The 13,086-nt window shown below is 43.6% G+C and overlaps 1 long non-coding RNA gene across 1 annotated transcript; it reads left to right on the top strand.

Moving 5' to 3' along the window:
- The first annotated feature begins 2,401 nt into the window (after nt 1-2,401).
- LOC118514474 lies at nt 2,402-4,899 on the top strand. Its single transcript, XR_004906636.1, has 3 exons — nt 2,402-3,173; nt 3,342-4,594; nt 4,761-4,899. It is a non-coding gene; the product is annotated as an uncharacterized LOC118514474 (long non-coding RNA).
- The last annotated feature ends 8,187 nt before the right edge of the window (nt 4,900-13,086 follow it).

Genomic DNA, 13,086 nt, shown 5'->3' on the forward strand with positions numbered 1-13,086 from the left:
TCCGGGATGCTGCTCGGTTGCGCTCTAGTGCCGGTTGAGAAGGGAGAGACAGTTCCAGTACGCTTTGCTGACATCTTCACCGCAACCTTTCGGTGTGTTGAGTGTATGTGCGTGCCATCCTCTCACTTGCGTGATCTATCATCCCTCCCGCGCGCACTACGATCGGGTCTCGAACGAATCAGCATCCCCAGCAGCGCCATCCCACCACCTGGTGCCGCTGCGTGCTGGGCCCTGCGAATAACTCACCGACAAATGTCGCCCGGTCCGGTTGGGGTTCGTCGCCTGGTGCTGCTGCGGCTAAGCGATCAGTGCATCGAAGTCTTTCGATCAAACGCATTCCGTACAAAATTAGATGCTACGGCTGCTGTTGTCCGGGTGGTTTGCTTCTTCTTCTTCTTTTCAGTTCATTTACAGTACGCACGTCCGTGACGCATATCCCGATGGGTAACTTCTCGAAGCAAGCTGCACATCTTGATGAACCAATTGTAACGATCCCCACCACAACTGACGACGACTTTGCACCCTTTCTCTACCGGTGGAACCGTTTCGGAACCCCTTCCTTCCAACAAACTAGCGCCATGTACAGCCGGGGAAACAGCATCTTCTGGTGGCTGTGTGGGGTGGATCCGCGAGGAAGCAATGCCGAATGTTAAGTGGCAGCCGTTACCCTTCAACACCTCTCACTCATTACAGTGAGTGTGAAGAATCTGCACCGTACGCAACAGTTCGCTTGTCTCATCTTCAGCCAGCCCCTCTCCCTCCTCCACGACACCCCAAAACTCCCCATATTCTAATGGCAGGTGTACCGAAGATCGAAGATCGAAGGAGGATTATTTTCCCGTCGGCTGTCGGCTGTGTATATGATGATGATGCTTAATGAGGATGTTTTCAAAAATTGGTCACAGTTCCCCCCCCCCCCCCCCCCGCCAAACAGTAGGTTACATATATTGATCCCCTCGTTTTCTACCCCCTCACTTCCCCAAACCCACCAGAATGCCCTTTTACTTTCACGAATTCACGATGGAGCATGGTGATCGCGGTTTTTTTTTGCCGCCTTTGGCCATGTAGTAGAAGATCAAGATCAATGTCAGGTCTGGTAATAGGGACGAGATGTTTTGCTACCAGCAGCAGCACCAGCAGCCACAGTGACCCACCAAGGTAAGCAGTGGACTCAATATTTGCTGTTTGCTGGTTGAGGAAACTGTTCGCCACCGTTCAGCAATTAACCAATATTTCAAACCGATCATTTAGGAAACGGTTAACGTGTACGCGTACAGGTGGAGAATGAGTGCCACCGAGTGAAGCTTGGCGGAGATTTGTTTCAATTTCGTTCAATTAAAGTCTAGCTCGTTGTGGTACTTTTTGGTTTATTTTTCAATCCAACTTGTTTCTACTTTTGACACGTGTTTATAGCCTTGTTTTATAATTGTTGGTTCAAATATCCTGTTCAAAATGTTAAAATTCATTCGATGAAGGTTTTGTTTTTTTGGTAAATGATTTTTGAAATTCTTTTTATGGTTGGCCCATGTCTGGTGCTTGAATAGTGACAATGTTTTTGTAGTGCCTTGTCTAACCTTATTTAAGGACTAGCTTACTTTATTACTTTGGTCATCAGTGAAAGGCTATGTAGTCTAGAACTCAGTCTTAACCTTTTCAAATAATTTTAACTATACGACATCCATTGAATTCTAGTAATTTACTTAATACCAGTATGGTGAAATATTAGAAATAAACCCTAACTAATAAACCTTAATAGAGGCCTCTATGACATAACAAAGTCGCAAGTTGAGACGAATGAGAGTTGTACGAATAAATCTCTATCAAAAGTGGATCATAAGAATCTAATTCCGTCAATATGAATTCGTTGTAACAAAGCAATCGGAGGTTGGGTTCCTTCCAGGAGCCTAATTATCAAGATTTTTTATGAATATTTCAGTTGGAAGCCACCTAACACCAGGAATAGAGGCACCTAGAACGGTATCATAGATAAGATGCCTCACGGGACCATGGTAGTAGGTAAAGATGGGCAAGGGTATTTATTTCTGATTTTTCTTGCAACTTCAAACAACCTTATGCGAACTCTTTAATAACTATTCGAAACAGTTCTTAAAATAAATTTTCTAATTCCAACAAATTTCTAAGGTATTTCTGTAGTGTATCTGTTTTTGAGGTCTTCGTTAGTAAAGCAAATATTAAACTTACATTAACACGAAAATCTCTATACCAATAAAATTATAGGCTTTACCAGATGTAATAGAATTCCAAAGGTGATCAACATGTTTTTAAGGCCATCCTGCCTCAGAAGGGTTCCAAAAAGAGCACTTTTTCCACGATTTGTTCTCTTCTTATTTGTATTCGGGCTACGAATCATATGAGATCATTTGTTAATGACGACTAAACTTTGACCCTGCGATCACTATCAGCGTGTGGAATGTTAACCAAAAACAGTTTCATGCATAAATAATATTATTAAAAGCCCCATAAAATAACCATTCAAACCTACCATTCGTTTAAGCTTCTACGTAGATAAGATCCAGTCGATTTGCAAGTCGATTCCAAGTCATCGAATGCAAAAGCAAAAAAAAACTAAGACAAAATCTTGATCGATCAGTCGAACGATTGAATAGCAATAATTCGTTCACGCAAGCTCACACCTTGTCGCAAACATCAGCACGCACATCATCCGTTCGAAACCGGTACAGCAAACGGAACCGCAAGCCAGCCAGCCGTTTGGAGACGAGGCTAAGTTTAGCGTCAAATTTCCGATTCCGTCAAGCGGTGATGATCGGTCGCTTAATCGTGGTGGAAAAATGAGCTGGAAGCAAGAAAAGAAAAAAAAGCGACACGAAACAAAACAACAACCACAAAACCACATGTCCTCGTACGGGGGCAAGCAATTTAATCCTGGTAGCGATTCGAATCCGATCGATTCGGTTTCCTCCTTCTGTGTCTGTGTACTGGCCCAGTACAGGTCGTTAGGAATGTGAGCGCGAACGTCGCCGAGTCCGAGTCGCCTAGTGAGCGCGCGTGAGGAGCCCAACAACAAGCCGCCAGTGTCTTTGAAAACCATAAACCCTCCAAGGGCGACGGGTGATAAAAATCTCGAAAAATGATTCCATCCGCGTACGCGAGCGACCGAAAAAACCGGTGTCTAATCGATGGTTGAGTCGACGGTGAGTTATATTTATATAAAAATTTGTTTCTAGGATTTTATTTTTAATCTGCCGCGAACGAGTCATCATTCATGTGTTGCTTCTTTCTATTGTCTTGTGCCAAGCATTCGCGAGAAATTCATCATTCTAATCGAATCTTTTGCAACCTTTTAACGCCATTTCTTCTAGCCTTTTATATTAATAAAGGACAAAGGGACAAGAACTTCTCTCGGGCGAGGAAAACCAGCTTCCCAAGCACCAATAAAAAGTGTCTACGCTGTAACGCGCCCAAGGTCAACACGCAGAGCCGATAGATGCCTTATGAAAAGGCAGAAGAAACACGCGTTTCGAGATTGGCCGGCTGAGCCGTTGCCGTCCATCGGTTGTCATGTAAAGGGGGACGTTCGAGAGACCGCTGTAACAGCTGTGTCGAGCCGGCAAAGCTAACGTCGCCTATGTCCTCCGATATTCGATCCTCCTGCCCGGGTATCTCGGCGGCAGGTTGCATTGCCTACCCTGAGCCACCTGTTTATCATAATTTTCGAATAAATTTTAATATTTCTTCACACTCATCGTTTTGCCTCCGCCGCCAACCATCGTTTGGAACCAACCCCTTTCGCGGCCAACCGTTCCGATGAGGTTTGGAATTGAATTTTTGAACCAAACAAAAGAAGCAGCAAACAGACACACACACACACTTGGTTCGCTGCGTGCAGAAACGATTTCCTTACGATGCTGCCAATGCGTTGGGCAAATATTTGACACCGGAGATCTGCTGCTACCAGCAGCAGTAGCAACAGTCCGCTATGCACGGTCGGAAGAGTGTTGCGAGTTGCATAAGAGCGATCCTAAAGGTGTATGGTGTAAATATCGGAGCTGTAAGTACATGTTTGCTCAACCGTGTGCGGGTTGTATGCAGGTGGGTGTTGTTGTTCCTCCCGTCGGTAGAAACGTTTCAGCGGCTGGGGAAGCATTTCATTCATGATTTTCAATGCGTTTTTTTATAACTTTAGCTGTGTTAGAAGAAAGAGGTTACAAATCGTACAAGCTTACGAAATTGCATTATGACCTACTGTTATTTGCATTTAGATTTAGCTAATTAACATAAATACCTCATTTTCAAATTTAACGTAGCAAGTAGAAGAAGAAAAACTGTTAAATTTGGACCGACCACGCCTCCTCTATCCGTGTAGATGGTCTGAAAGGGCTTTGCGTTCTGTATCGTCCGGTGGCATTCTCATGACATGACCAGCCCAATGGAGCTTGGCGAGCTGCACAACGGTGAGATCACCTTACAGTGTCTTAGAGCACGTCATTATAGCGGCTACTCAATTGCCCTAATGATGGCAAATTGGTCAACAAAAACTAGTTGACAAGATGTGACGTAGACTGGAATGCATAGAACTTTGAGAACATTGAGTAACAAAATCGTCAGTATTAAGGTAAGATCTGCTACAGTGGCGGCGAATAAAATATGACTATCTTCACATCCGTGTATTATTTTTAAGAATTTTTTGAAGAATTTATTATTAGATATAATTATTAAAATAATCTCTCTCTCTCTCTCACGTTCTCTCTTCCTCTCTTCTTGTCCTAACGACCTCTTAGGTATTATTCTTAGGCCTTCGGTATACTATTCCATACTATAAATAATTTTGTATACTTTTCAATTTGAAATTAAAATATTCAAATTAATTAAATTGAAAAGTAAAACAATGCAAGGAAAATAAAAACTTTTAAAATAATCGAGCTAATTTAAAAAAGATGGCAAGAATTATAAAGGATCGAATGGCGAAAAGTAAAACAGATTATCTAATTTCTGATTAATGCAATGACAACCTCACTTGCTCAAGATTTTGAACAAAATTTAACGGATAAAATTGTGTCATTTTGTTTAAAAACTACTCTTTTAAATCATTTACATTTATAAACAATCGTATGGTCTTATTGTAATGAACTTGCACCCAACGTGAACCGCTAGCAGCAGCAGTCTCCTTTCATAACAATAGTGCTAATTAATTGCGATTCTAATCAAATTTGACCCAAAACACAGACGGTGTGATGCTACCAGACCTTGAAATTAGCACCAAATAAAGGCAAATGATCCAAGCGAGGTGGGGTGCGATAAAAAAGCATCCGAAGGAGTTTTTGCTAATGCCGGGAGGCCGGGAGAGAGTGTCAAAGTCGTCGCAGTATTCCATCAGCTCAATTAGGTATTAGAGTGCCGATTTTAAGATGATTTATCGCGTCCCAGGGCCGTTTGGGTGTAATTAGGCACCGTCAGCGCCACCGCCACCATGTCCACAAACCTGAGAAGACGAAACTCCCCTTCATTGAAAAGCGTGCTAATTCGAATAAAACACACCTGCACCGTACGGGACAAAGAAAGAAGTAAACATTAAACAGCTTAATGTCAACGGACGCCCGGGTTTGGTTGCGAAATTGGCTAGAAGCATCATTTCGTCATGCCTCGCCTTATTTTTTTTCCTTCTCCAATGCGTGGAAAATGCATAAAATGCAGATTTAACGTTTCATCACAATGTGGCTTAATTTTAAGCGCATCGCACCGAAAAAACAACAGCAAACCCATCAAAAGAGCTCAATGCCGGCCGGCAGAAGGCGAGTCAGCGATGAACCTCCCCCCTTGTACGATCTTTTGACCCACTTTAGGGTTTTACAGGTCGGGACGTCGGACATCCAAAAAACAGCAAGCAATCATCTTCCAACACTGAAAACAACCACGTAAACAGACTCAGTCTTATAATTGTACGCTCCGGAATGCTTAATAAGACGGTCCCCAAAATGTGGCTCACTGTCAGCTGTAATTATTGTCAATTATCATCACTCGAAAATTGGCTTGCGGAGGAAAAAATAAACCGTCGATCGATCGGGCGGCGACGAAAGCCAAATGTGAAAAGATGATTTAAATTGATATTGAAAAGCGATTAAGTTATCAGATCACCTGAACGCGCCCTCGACGTGCCTGCCGTCCCGAGTTCGTCATGGTGCCGGTGATGGTCCTTGCCAACCGGGATGGCTTGGGAAAGCCGATCATCCCAATCGCACTGTTTGGTTGCAATCATCATAAAAATAATCAGCATACGAACCTGTCAACGTGATGGTCAGCGGTGAATCAGAAGCTAAATGAAGCTCCACTTGCTTCAGCCAAGTGCAAGTAAACCCAGGCTGGAGCGAAATGAAAAACCACCAGAACCTGTCCCGCATGAAGACGCATCGGTGACGGGTTCAGAAAATTGGCTACTGGTCAAGAGGTCAATGCAATCATGCATCGGCACCACTCCGCGCAGAGGTAACAACCCGAGGCGCATGAAGAGCAGGATAATTGATGGATTTTTACTCGTTTTCGGGGGTCTCCAATGTTTTTTTTTTTTGTTTTGTTTTGTTTGGTTGGTTGTTTTCGTTTGGCCTCCGATTCCTTGCGGGTCACTTTGGGGCGGCCCGATGGCATGGGGACGATCACTTCGTCACCAGCAAAGGTCATCATCGACCCCGTGGACCGACGCGGTTGAAGCTATCGACGAAATCGATCGGTTTGAATGGGCCCTCCAGTGTGCGAGAGGACCCCGTTGGTCTGGCATGAAGCGTTTTGACATTTTCACTTGCATGAAATCTGCGTGTGCACATTATTATGGCCGGGTATGGCCGTTTGAGGGGGGGTTTCTTTCTCATCTTCGTATGGGTCGGATTGTGATTGTTGCTCTTCTTTTCCGCTCGTGCCATCTTTGGCACTGGGTGGAGATCTTGCCGAATTTGCTAATCCGTGCTGAAGGATGAGGTTTGCATTGAGCTGCCCGATGATGGTCTTTCTTGATGATAAATTAACTTTTACCAGAGGTATCTTGCTATCCAGTTAATACCAATGCAACCAATTCTCTTTCAATAGCTTGCTTAAAGAAAAGCCTCTTGCTTATCCGTCTTCAGATAATGAGATATTGATTTGTTATCATGGAAAACTTAAATGAGCTGCTTAATAGTTGACGATCAACTTAGTTGTTGATGAAGTTGATGAACAACAAGAACATACAATATACTAGAGTATCTTTCCATGGTAGATGCTTGGTAGTAGTAAGTAACTCTGAAGTGGTTGAGAAGATATTGACGTTTTGGTAAAGACTAACACCGTTTTACAAGATATCTGCACGAGTAAGACCCCCAGACAACCAAGCCGATTTTTTTTACACTTAAGCAGTGTCTTCGGCCTGCCATTGCTGGCTTCCTTGACTTAATTTTACTTGGGACGGTCTAGACGGATTCGAGACGGTCCATGTGCTGGACTTATCGAGTGTTGTTCCTTTAATTTATAGCTTTAGTAATGGCATACTGATCAGTAAGCCAACCTGCTCATGCACGATGATTATCGCTGAGAATTGAATAATTTTTCATTGTTGAGACAATGCAAGGAGGTGTGGAGTTTGTATACTCTTGAAGATCATTTGATGGGAGTGTAGGTTTTGGTTTGCCATATGATCAAAGATCAATGTTAACAAAGCAAGTCTTAGAATAATCTTTGATACTTTGGAATTTGTCTTAGAGCTACATCTCCTTTGGCGGTAGATCTCTAAAAGTACTCTTTGCATAGACTAAGATATAAAACTTTTTCCGTGGATGTCAGGACGCTATCAATAGTAGATTCTAAGGACCACCTGGTAAGAAAATACTTTTGGTCAGGTTCTGAATGGAAGTAAGAATGTTCGTAATGCCTGGTCAAATGCTTAGATGAAATGCTTAGATCTCGAACAGGACAATGAAGGACAATAACGATCTCTATGAGCTGTACTATGATCTTATTAGGTTCATCTCATCTGGACAGAAGAGGCAATTTAGACCCAAATTGCGATGGAGTGATAGCCTTAAATCGTTAAAAAAAAATCTACTTCATCTGCTACAGACCAAGATCGCATTGCTAAATAGGTGCTGGATTTGATCAACTTAGTGAGAGCTTGTGAAATATTTATAAATCATGAAAAAATAGAAAAGAATTTGTACCAAAATATTTTGATAAATTTCTGCTCTCTTTCGAGCAAATCGATAAACATTATATAAAATCTACAGCATAATATTATAGCACCCTTTCACTAATGTAATACATTTTACATTTTATTAATTTACCACAGCCCTCCAAATGATGTTTAATATCAACACCAGCGTATCAGCGTATCCCGTGTTGTGCAACAGGACAACCGCAGGTCAACGATGCCGCGTATCACGCCTTATATTACCCTATTCCAATTTATATGGCACCTCCAATTAACAGCGCCAAATGATTACTAATTTTGTGCCCACCTTTTCCACCTTCTTCACGCCGGTGGATCAAGTGCACCGATGACGTACGGTGCCGTAACATGGATTTTAGGGGTGGTCACCTTCTCACACCGTCGGTCGCTCCATTCCGTTCGGACACTTTCGTCAACCCCACGACACGGACACCGTTTGACATTTGTGCCGGCGCAAAACACACTGCAACAGCGCATCGCAACGCATCGGTACCGGGTAAATCGATTCGTTACGAGCATTTACTCTTCTTGCACCAGCTATAAACCACACACACACACACATACATGAATGGGGCATTTGCCGACTCGCGCACTGCTCATCTCTGGCCCGGTTGGATCTTCTGCCTGCTGGCCTTGGGTCGAAAATTGACATTTAAATACCTGGCCTGGCCTAACCGGGGTCAGTGTGGTGTGGACGATATGCACGGTGCGTCCATAGCCGTATGCGATGCGTTCGGGGCTGGAATAAACCTTCGCATGAATGTCACATTTTGACGAATGTCCAACATCAGGCCACCGGTGATGTGTTTTCCCTTCTGTTTCTTTTGATTTTGAGAGTTTGGGCCAACGCAAGGGTTAACGCCAAATTGTTTCGAATCTCATCCATTTTTAACGGACGGAATGCTCATCATCGGTAAGGGCAAAAACATGGCACCTAACACGATCGCTCATTTGGCTACCGAATCCTTAGGCCAATGACACGTCGTTTGACAAACGGGGTAGGTTGTAAAAAATGGCGCCCTACACATCATTGCTTCTCGTCTTCTGGCCTCCCCGCCCCCGACGAAAGTTGCACCCAGACGTGTCCCATTTTTTGTTTGATCGTTGACTTCGTGTGCCTGTGTATAGGGTCAGGTATGGAAAAACCAACCCCCGCAGCGATCCTCACACACGCACCGATCGTTGTCAGTTTCAGGGTCGATAGAGGAAACTGTGCTCCCTGTGATCCACAGCGGACAGTCAGGTGACGGGCTAGGGACGGCATGAAATGTCTCGTTATGAAATGGATGTTGCGTCAAAGCAAAACTCAGTCAAATCTTCGTATCCACCTTCCTGGCGGCCTATCACACCCACCGAAAGCATTAATCATTGCGTTTGACCTTTCCAGCTACTGGCGGCCCATCAAATGGTTTGGGCTTTGCCGGAGCGTCAGATTGATGTGCGCGTGAGTAAATGTATATTTTGTGTGCGTGTGTGCATGTGGATGGAACCCAAAATTGGATGTATTAATTTATGCTTAATTGAGTGCCCACACGCACCCAACGGTCACCGTGCCTGGCGATGCAAAATCTTCGCAATAAGTAAAGGTGCAAATGAGAAAATTGACAACGTATAATCTGCCAAAAAGGCTCGCGGGTGCTTGCTTCGGTGCTGGCGATAATTAAATATTTACTCATGTTCGGGCATGGTTGATCGAGAGCGATCGAGAAACAGAAAGAGAGAGTAAATGAGAGAGAGAGAGAGAGAGAGAGAGAGAGAGAGTCAGAGATTTCTGTATCGTTTAGCAACAGCTGGCGATACGTCTGAGATAGCACTTGGCATACTGATAGATCCCATCTTGAAGAAGTTGTTTTCAATTCACTTGATCGATAAAGCCATTAAGAAGTTGGGAAATTTCCTTTGAAACTCAGCTCTGCATTAGAATTAAACTTCCGTACGATTAATAGCCACTAAAGAACAATCTCTGAATATTGAAGAATCTTCAATATTGGATCGGTGATAGAGGTGACAGCGATGCTGGTTTTCATACGGCAGAACCGGGATTCGGATCCCACCCAGATCGATCCCCCGTAGGGAGGACTGACTATCCAACTACATGGTATCATAAAGTCTAGTTACCCAAAAATGGCAGACATGTCCTAAGGTCATTAGACAAATCTTATCAGAGTATCTTGAGCCTAAAATAGCTCAATTCCGGAATCGTTTCTGAAGCCACTCCACTCTAGATCCACTCTCTGACCCAAGTGCTTTTCAAGTTGCTTCTTGAAGAAGTTTAAAACGTTCGTAATGTTGCGTCAGTATTAAAACAGAACAAAACTTTGTCTAGAGGATTTAATGTACTGAGGGTCCTTGGCTTAAGCGAAAACGTGTTGGCTGCATCAGAACAAGTCCATTCATCCGAAGATCCTTTAGCTTTAGCTCAAAAACTCTCAAAAGGCGATCGCGCTTTCGTTTTTAGGTCATAATATACTTTAAAGTTAACCTTGATCGAGCACGGATAATAAAATTATAAACAAAGGCGTGTCTTGATAATCCGGAAGATTGCTGACATAATTTCATGGAACTCCTAAATTTCGCTTTCAACCTTGAAGACCAGCAGCGATTTCAAGCGCTCGTCCAAGAACCATATCTCGATCGTGATGTGTATGCTTTTAACCTAGACTAATCCAAAAATAGCCACAATCTTCCTCTCTAAAAGGATCTCTTAGTTTAGCGCTTATCCAAACTCTCACACACGTGCTCTCAAACAACCCGTTTGGGCCCGGTTTTTTTGTTTTACCACATACCACGTCAGTCGAGTTCCTTCGACGGCCTTCACCCGTACGAACCCATCGACCACCACCCCCAGAGTTTGCGTTAACCACTTCGTTCGGGGTTCAACCCAAGGGGTCAAATTAGTCCAACGAATCGTCGTCGACGCTTCTGACACAGTTGACATCGGACGGTCGGTCCCCAACGCTCAACAAACATATTGATGTATATGCTTCGCTGTTGGCGCTCCAGCTACAACCGAGCGGGAGGTTTGTCGTTTGAGAAAATTTACCAGCAAATTACCGGCCCAGCTTGATGGTGGCGCGCGGCACCATATTGTGCACCACGATGCTGCACACGCATGCAGGCGTGAAGATGCACGGTGCGCACTTTCCTTCCACTCGGACCGGTTCCCACCGTGCTGCAACCGTGCAGCATCCTTTTCGCCCAGCATCGAATCGCTTCATCTATTCGCCCGAAGGCCACTCGGTACGATAAATGGTTAAATCAAACGATGCCACTTGAACCGGTGTGGTGTAGCACGGCCGGTTGGTCCCCGGCAGGTCCCCGGAGCGACGCTTGTCACATCAATACAATGTATTTGCTCATTAGCATGCCATTTTGTGTGCCGTTTTCTTGCGTTTATCAACCGACCGTCCACTTGGAATCGGATCGGAAATACCGATGAGATGAGAATTTCGAGAATTCGCTTACAAAACACGCAATTCCAAGCAAATTGGGAGCAATGCTAATCTATTCCAAACAGTTGTCTATTTTCTTCAATAAAATTTTATCATGATACGAATAACTTGCCCCAGAACAATCGTCCACGTAGTCTGCATGAAATGAAAAGTTATTTACTTTCTTTGTGCCTTCGCCAGCTCGCCGGATACGTCATCGTTTCATCATTCGCGATCTTCACGCGATCGCATGCACTGCGGTCGCAACCCAAAACGGTCCCCATATTGCGTGGTCGTACGTCTTTATGTGCAATCGATCGTACCGTCCGGCCAGGCTCGGTCCTCTTTCGCTCGGTCCCATTATTGTGGGACATTTAATATCTTGCCGGTTTTACAATTTGCACGCGAGTGCGGCGATCGGCGATCGAAACGATGACCTGGCAATGGGAAGATTCACCCGTCATCGTTCCGCACGATGACCTGGTTCAACTTTACCGCTTCACCAACACCGGAGCACCGGGCTTAAATTCTGTTCCCTCCGTACGGACGGCCCCGGTGGCTTCATTTTCTTTCGCGCACCCTAGCTTACGCGCTTTTCGCAATCCTCCTCCAGGCTCCGGTCGAGGCCGTTTGAGGACCGTCCACCCTTGTTGTTACCTACGACAAGTACGGTAGTATCTTCATCAACATCTTCGGCCAGCCAACCTACGCAAGCGGTAACCCGAAACCTAGCCGGTATTGCACTGTGGATCGAATGGAGCTTATGAGGCATACCGGTTGACGTTGGAATTGGGATGGGAACAAGTAGCTGGCTTTTCTTTGTCTTGATATGAAAGAATAGATTAGTAGAGTAAGCAATTAGTGGAAGTAATAGAAGTTTATTATATTTGAATAATATTTAAAAAGTATTCAATTAGTCAAATTTGAGAGAAAAATATTTTTAATAAAAAGGTTTGCCAAAAAGAATTGTTATTTTTAGCTTCAGCTTTCCATGTGATAAATGATACATTTTAAATTTTGTTAAAACTATGCTTGAATTATTTGCCATCTTCATTAGCTTAGAAACTTTTAACTTCACCTTTCAATAATATTCTTCACGCAGCTATCCAGTGCAGCCATCCATACGCCTGTGAGGTATGCAATTTTTATACATTGTATCAATACAGGCAGGGTTGTGCAACCTTCCTTAACCTAAACGTAAAGACTTTATCAACTGAAGTATCTTGTATTTTGTTTGTATTATAGATATTTATATAGTTACATCTCACGTACATTTGCTAGAATACTAATAAAGAAGCACATTAGTCAGGAATTTATCTTTATTCTCACGGAATGCTTCAGTTTACATGCTTCATGAGAGGTATGAAATCAATTAAAAAGGGCTCATACGATGAAAAAGGGCATGAAAAAGCATGAAATGTATAATGTATTTGTTTATAACTATCTTTCAATCAGTTAGATAGCAATACGGCCTGGACGTTCCATATG

Source organism: Anopheles stephensi, chromosome 3, assembly GCF_013141755.1.
Source record: "Anopheles stephensi strain Indian chromosome 3, UCI_ANSTEP_V1.0, whole genome shotgun sequence".
Classification (NCBI taxonomy): Eukaryota; Metazoa; Arthropoda; class Insecta; order Diptera; family Culicidae; genus Anopheles; species Anopheles stephensi.